Below are 8,497 nucleotides of genomic sequence, written 5' to 3' on the forward strand. Positions count from 1 at the left end.
GAGGGTCAAGGAAAGGTTTATATATATATGGAGGGAAACTTTCTGTTGGTTGCCAGGGGTAGGTGGGGAGAGCAGGGAACACTGAAAAAAAAAAAAAAAATGCACTGACCCATGTCACTTTAGTTTTGTATATTTCACTGTACATGAATTTTATTTCAATTCAATAAAATGCATTTAAAAAAAAAAGAAAAAATTGTCTACATCTTTGCCAGCTCCTTTACCCAGACAATATCAAGTTGATTTTCTCCATATGATTTTGTCATTAAGTGTCTCCTCAAGAGAAAGAAAGGGAGTCCTTAAGATGTTATGGAATATAATCCTTCCAAAATAGACGGGTTGTCTCTTCTCCAATTAATTTTTCACATATGTCAAAAAATAGACACTGGTGTTTCAATCACAATATTGTTCACTTTTGTGAGACTAGACTGTGCATGCAATATCAGTATATCACATTCTAAATATAACACTCTTAGTTCTGTGCCTGTGTGGATCCTGATAGATATGTTGTTGTTGTTATGTGCAGTCAAGTCAGGCCCGAATCATAGCGACCCCTCCTTGGGTTTCCGAGGCAGGTGCTCTGGTAGCATAGTGTCTAAGGCACTTTACTGCTAACCAGAAGGCTGGCGGTTCAAACCCACCAGCCACTCCTTAGAAGGAAGATGGGGCACTCTACTTCCGTAGTGATACTGCTTCAGAAACCCAAGGAGGGGTCGCTATGAGTTGAGGCCAACTCCATGGCACATAACAACAACAACAACATCACTACGGAAGTAGATTGCCCAACCTTCCTTCCAAGGAGTGGCTGGTGGGTTTGAACCGCCAGCCTTCTAGTTAGCAGTCAAGTGCCTTAGGCACTATGCTACCAGAGCTCCTCCTGATAGATATAGTTTCCTTATAATAGATATAGTTCCCTTATAACTAAGTACTGCATCATGAAGAACTCAAAATATTGTCATGGTACATCTCTGCATGAGAGTTGTCATTACAGTTAATGCTAGTAGTCCACACAAAAACGCTGAGTAGTTATTCAACTAAGTAAACCCCAGTATTAGTAATGACACCAAGACTAGAGAATTAATGTGACTGCAGTTGTTGTTAGGTGCTCTGGTGGCATAGTGCCTAAGGCATATAACTGTTAACCAGAAGATTAGCGGTTCAAACCCACCAGTCACTCCTCGGAAAGAAGACTGGACAATCTACTTCTGTAGTGATACCGCCTCGAAAACCCAAGGAGGAGTCACTATGAGTTGGGTCCAACTCAAGGGCAGTGAGTTTGGTTTGGTTTGGGGTTTTGCAGTTGTTGTCACAGGGCAAAACTTAAAATGAGAGGGTCTGAGTTCAACTGCTTATTGTGTATTGCCCTTTTCATTTCTTAAACCTTGGTTTATTCATGTATAGAGCAGAAATAACTGTCCCATCTAACATGGTTAAGGTGAGGCTCAAATGAGTTGAGATAAATATAAGCACTTAATAAACTATAAGCCAAAAAAACCCAAACTCATTGCCATCAGTTGATTCAGACTCATGGAAAGGCCATATATTACAGAGCAGAACTGAGCTTCATAGGGTTTTCTTGGTTGTAATTCGTATGGAAGCAAATCACCAGGCCTTTCTTTGGCAGCCCCAGGAGTGGATCTGAGCCAAGAGCCTTTTTATTAGTGTTAAAGCACAAACAGTTTGCACCATCCAAGGAATAAACTATAAAGCATTCCATAAATGTGTAGTGTCTTGAATTAACTACAACTTTTACACATTTATCTTACAAAATTGACAAAAGGGCAATCCTTGCCTTTCTTTACAATTTCATACTGTTTAACTAAACAAAAATATCCTCAAGGTATTTCCTCCAGCATGCATTGTGTGAGATTAGTCACGCCAAGGATTTTTGCTGAAGCAAGGAACAATCTGGAATAAATAAAAATGCTTTTGCCTATCACCATTTTACTATGTAGCATATTTACATAATAGAAGCAAATTTTTAAAAGGAGAAAACCTGAAAATACTTTGTGATATTCATTATCTATCTTGAAAACCCAAATAAATATATAAGCCAACAGCAGTTTGGGGAGTGTGGCTGCACTGCAGTAAATTACCTGGTATGGCTTTTCTAGCCATGTTGTTGTTGTTGTTGTGTGCCGTCGAGTCGGCCCCGACTCATAGCGACCCCTCCTTGGGTTTCCGAGGCAGTATCACTACGGAAGTAGGATTGCCCAACCTTCCTTCCGAGGAGTGGCTGGTGGGTTTGAACCACCAGCCTTCTGGTTAGCAGTCAAGTGCTTTAGCCACTATGCTACCAGAGCTCCTAAGTCTTTGTAAACTCCATGGTGGAATATGCTGTGAGAAACTGAGTAGCTCCTGATTGTTAAAATCATCCACCTGGGGTATTTCTGTTGGGAGAGGCACAAAGTAATGTTTTGGGAAGTTCACTCTCTCTCAGGTGCTTGGAATTCTGATGTCATGACTGGTTAGTTTGGCCACTCTGCCAGGCTCAAAAGGAGGTCTCCTAGAGGCAGAAGTCTCTCTGACTGCTGGCTGAGAAGGACGTGCTGCTGAAAGAGACACGCACTCCTGAGAGACACACATTGCTGGGAAAGAGACTGTTTGTTGGCTGAGAGACGGTGGGCTGAGAGAGACTGAGCATTTCTCCTGGACTTGAATTGTAGCCTGGAGCTTCCCTAATAAATCCCATAATCTGTGAGTTCTGTGTGGTCACTGCAGTGAATTATCAAACCCAGCAGAAAGGTGGTGAGTGCTGCGGGAGGAACAGTTGGTGCCAGGGTTGGTGAAAGGACTGGAGGGAGGTAGCATGTCTGGCCTGGCAGGAATAGGCCTTGGGTTACTGATGGTGATTCTGTCTTCCTCTTGTGCGGTTAGAGGAGGTCAGAAGATGTGGCCTCCTTGCCTTTTTAGCAGTGGCCTTATAGATACTAGTCCTTTTTAACAGAATGCAATTGACTTAGAAGGAAACGCAAGGATCATTAAATGTCACTCTTAAGATCTATCCATATCATTCTATGTAAATTTTAACCTCAAAAGGAAAAAGATCTGTAAACAAATACTCAACTCTAGTCAATGATGTTGTTGTTGTTATGTGCCATCGAGTTGGACCCAACTCATAGCAACCCCTCCTTGGGTTTCCAAGGCAGTATCACTATGGAAGTAGATTGCCCCATCTTCCTTCTGAGGAGTGGCTGGTGGGTTTGAACTGCCAGCCTTCTGGTTAGCAGTCAAGTGCCTTAGGCACTATGCTACCAGAGCTCCTCTAGTCAATGATATACAGGTTAAAATATTTAGCAATATCTAAAGGGTACTAACATCTGCTGCTTACTTTGAAATGTATCCAAAGGAAAAAGAAAATGGAATGATGAATGAATAGAGGGATAGACAGGTGATAAAGTATAGTGAAATGTTAATTTTGGAATCCAGGTGATCAGTACACGGGTGGTCACAGTAGAACTCTTTCAACCTTTCTGTTTATTTGAAATTTTGTAAAGTGTTAGGGGAAAAGGTAACTGGTAGAAAAGGATAGACAATTGAGTGAACAAATGGCAAGAGAACTAGAAATTGCAAAAAAAAAAAAAAAAAAAAAACTCTTGATTTGAAAAAGAAACACAGGTAGAGGTAATTATAGCACTGAAGAATACAAATAGTTATGTGTATGATAAAAATAAGAAATATGGTTAATGAAATAAATGGCCTAAATTCCTGGGCTAGAAGATGGACAGAGCAATGGGAGGGCAGAGGGAAAGAAACAAACAGATGAATACAAATTAGTTAAAAACCTCAATCCTGCAGGTATCTAGAAGAGAACATTACCTAAAATGAATAAATTGTTCACAGAACCCATATAAAGAATAAAAAATCTATGTATAAATTGAGGCAAAGCGAAAAAAATTTTTTGAGACAAAATTGGAAGACTTGGTGGAACAAGGAAAAATATATGCCAAACACAAACCAAATCTCAGCAGAATGTGAGAATTTATAATGATCACATTAAAGTCATAATTTATAAATTACAAGTTAAATGTCTTATAATTGGGAAGTGAGAGCCTGTATAATTACTCCTTATTCTCTTCTATATTCAGTAGCCTCAAGAATTACCAAAAATATGTTTTGTAAGAGCTCTTATTTTGAATAAACACTAGTCTCATACACTGAACAACCAAATATAGGTAATTTTTCCCTTTCCTCTCCCTCATGAGATGATATTATCAGTGGTTGTACTTTCTTCCTATCAGTGGTTATACTTCCTTCCTTGCTAACCATGTTATTCTGTAAATGAATTCTAACGGGATGTACACTCAACATGATCCTTGTAATCCTATTTCATCAACTGAGCAAAATCTACATTAGAAAGATATTACATATTTTTGCTAACAATTTTATGCTCAAACCCCCACATACACCAAGCAAACCTCTTTCTAAACAACAACAACAACAAAATAAAACCAAAACCCACACCATTCAAGTTGATTCCCCCTTATAATGACCCTATATGACAGAGTAGAACTGCCCCATAGGGTTTTCAAGGCTGTAAATCTTTATAGGAGCTGGCTGCCTCGTCTTTCTCCTGTTCAGCAGCTGGTGAGTTCTAACTGCCAACCTTTTGGTTAGCAGCTATATGCTTTAACCACTGGGCCACCACAGCTCCTAACCACTTTGTAGTAGCATTTAAAAGCTTTCTCTCCCTATGCCTTTTAAAAAAGGTAGGAGATGGAAGAATACATATTCAGATGATTAAAGGAAGAGAGAGAAAATTACATAATGTTCAGGATAAATCAAACTTAAAAGTATGAAATGAAGTAGGAAACAGAAAATAACAGAAATACTAGGGTAAACCATAAGCCCAGTCAGCAAAGAACAAAGATAAAACCAAAAACGAGAGAAATGGGAATGTACAGAATAGGATATTAACACAATTAATATGAAAGCAGTTTTATAATTTGGAAATTTTATTCAAAAAAAAACCTATCATGTACCTTTAATTTTTCTCTTTTTCAACAAGTAATTATTATGAATTTACAAGGCACTATTCACACAACATTCATTGCCACATAAGTACCAGAATAATGGGAAAAATTAAAGTGACAAAGAGATCAGAGATAAAGTACAAAATGGGAGATGTCAGCACACACGACCAATGCAATTGAAGACACTGAGAGATACCCAAGAACAAAGGACGACAGTAACAACTATACCATATACAACTCTGCAACAAAAGTAATAACCTAAAATCTGTAAGTTATTACATAAGGAGATATGTACACTATATAGATGTGGAAGGACGTACAGGGGTGCATATGGCTCATAAGGCTACAGGAGTTGGCAAACCTCAGACAGGAGATTGCTGGCTCACGTCCCAAGAACAAGAGGTCAGAGGATGAAGAGTTGGATGCAGTTTCCAGAGACAGAGCAAGCTTTGCCACAACATCCATATATACTGAATGCAGGCCACACTTCCAAGAAAACTGATTAAATTTCAACTGATTGGTTGCGCACATCCGATCACAAAATGGAGGATGATTACATTACTTTACATTATAAAAGATCAGTCCAATGTCTGCCAATCATAGCTTAGCCAAATTGACATATAACATTAACTGTAACAGTCTGTAGAACATGGCATTAGGATTAGAAGAAGACTCATTAACAACCTGTGATACATAGATAAGACACCTGTTTCTTGAAAGTGAAGAAGACTAGAAGCACATTGATCAGGATCAATGACTATAGAACAAAATCCTTTGAAACTTCCAGTTTTTCCATCAAAATAAATAATAAAATAAAAATACAATAAATCACCTCCACTCATATAGCTCACTGGGGGAGGAACCAATGACAAGAGATGGGAAAAGGCTGTCATTATAGAAAAGAAGAGGATGCCAACATCTTTCTTCTCTTGAGTCATGTTGGTCAGGTTTGTGTAACTAAAATTTATCTTGAGCTAAACTCACTGCCATCGAGTTGATTCCAAATCATAGCAACCCCTCCTTGGGTTTCCAAGGCGGTATCTCTTCAGAAATAGACTGCCCAGTCTTCCTTCCAAGGAGTGGCTGGTGGGTTTGAACCACTAGCCCCTGGTTAGCAGTCAAATGCCTTAGGCAAAGGGCAAAATAATGTACTGAAGTGGCAACCAAAATACCAATCAGGTGCTTAAAAGGAAGAAGTCAGCAAGATACAATGCAACAGAGCACAATGTTCATAAGGGAAAGATTAGAGAAGAAAGCAACTAGGTCAAGTGCCACCTCCAGATACAAGCAATGACTACCACTTTAGATACACTATTTCTGCTGATAAATGACCTGAAACCAGCACTTGATGACTCCTTTTCATGAAAATAAAGAGAAACTGAACTCTACTCCCATACATGTTCATCTACCTTCCAAGCCCTCACTCTAACTTGACCCACACACAAAAAATTGTAAGTAATGAAAATGCTGAAGAACTCAGGCTGCAAACAACTCTGTCCTTTATCCATGTTCTTATGTCAGGTACATGGCACATAGCAAAATGCTCAGCAAATGAGGAATGAGTGAGAAATAACATTTCATCACTAAGTTTTGTTTTTTCCTAACTTTTATTTTACAAAATATGATCCCCAAAATTCTAATTTTAAAACATTACATAAAATATCTCATCTCAATTAATTTCTTAGTTTAATTTTTTAAAATTCTGTATTCAAAACATAATTTATATACAGATATAAAAATAATTCCAAATAAAAATCACTAATTGTTCTCTCAATATAAATAGCTTTTATTATAAAAAAATACTTGAGGTCCAGTTAAACATAGCACATTAACCAGTTATTTCATTTTTCTCCTTAAAATTCACTAAAATGTAAAAGGTGGGCAGGACATAAACACACAAGGACAATGGCTACAATTGAATGCTAGTAATTGCAATAAATATTTGAAAGGTGGAAAGTTAGTGGAGAAAAGATAACTGAATTTGCATAGTAGTGAAAGTTATAGCCAAGTGCTTCTACAGTGTAAACTCAACAATAGGCAAGTCATCTTATTTCCAAACAACCGTGAAGTATCTCTGAATAGTGGGAGTGAGGTTCAGGCAAAAAAAATCATTTCAAAGTTTTTAATGAGTCAGACTTCTAGTCTCCTTTGCATAGCCTGACCTCTACTCCTGATTAACCCCCTACCCCCAAGGATACTACCATATCAATCAATTCCAACTCACAGCAATTCCGCTTGGGTTTCCAAGGCTGTAAATCTTCTATGGAAGTAGATCGCCTCATCTTCCTCCTGTGGAACAGCTGGTGGGTTTGAAGCACTAACCTTCTGCTTAGCAGACAAAAGCCTTACTCACTATGCCACCAGAGTTCCTTCCCAGGATACTAAAGGTTCCTAAGTGACTAACCTGATTCTGGAGAAGGCAGGGGTGGGGCAAAATAGGGAAGAGATTGTTAGGTGAAAGCCTGCATATTGAAATGTACACCCTTTAATCATCCACCCTGCTCCCATAATGCTAACTCTCCCTGGAAAGCTCAACACTGACCAGCCCTACTCACTTTCATATAATCAAGGAATCTGTGAAAAGCTATGAACTTAGAAGATAAAGTCAAAAACAATAGGGGAAAAATAACCTGATGACATAAACTATGCAGAGAGAAAATTTCAAAAATAACTATCAGAGAGTTAAGAAAACATATTGTAAACATTAAACAAGAACAATGGACTATATATTAAAAGAGATAAGGAAAGTGAAGAAAAAAAAGAGAAAAGAAACATTCAGAGAGTATAAACAAATTGTTGGAAATTAAAAATTTTAAGAGCAGAAATTAAAAATGCAACAAATTCAGCAATTCCACGCACAGATATGTACCCAATAAAATTGAAAATATATGTCCACACAAAAACTTGAATATGGATGTTCACAGCAGAATTATTCCTAAGAGTCAAAAAGTGGAAACCACCCAAATCTCCATCAACTGATAACACAAAAAAAAAACCAACTCACTGCTGGCAAGTCAGATCTAACTCATGGTGACCCTTCCTTGGGTTTCCAAAGAGGTATCGCTAAGGAAGTAGATTGCCCAATCTTCCTTCCAAGGAGTGGCTGGTGGGTTTAACTGATAAGTAGATAAACAAAATGTATATTTCCATAAAATGGAATATTATTCAGTCATAAAAAAGGAATGAAGTACTGATTCATGCTCTAACATCGATGAACCTTGAAAACATTATGCCAGACACAAATGGCACATATTATATGATTCCATTAATGTGAAAAGTCCAGAATAGGCAAATCTACAGAGACAGAAAGTAGAACAGTAGTTACCAGGGGCCAAGGAGAGGTAAGATGGAGAGTGACTACTAATAAGCATGAGGTTTCTTTTTCAGGTGATGAAAATGTTCCAGATTGGACAATGGTGATGGATGTACAACCTTGTGAATATACTAAAAACCAGTAAATTGTACCCTTTTAAAGGGTGAATTTTATGATATGTGAATTAGATCTCCATTTAAAATGTTAATGGGGG

Source organism: Orycteropus afer, unplaced genomic scaffold (assembly GCF_000298275.1).
Source record: "Orycteropus afer afer isolate SDZICR_OR568_19922 unplaced genomic scaffold, OryAfe1.0 scaffold00142, whole genome shotgun sequence".
Lineage (NCBI taxonomy): Eukaryota > Metazoa > Chordata > Mammalia > Tubulidentata > Orycteropodidae > Orycteropus > Orycteropus afer.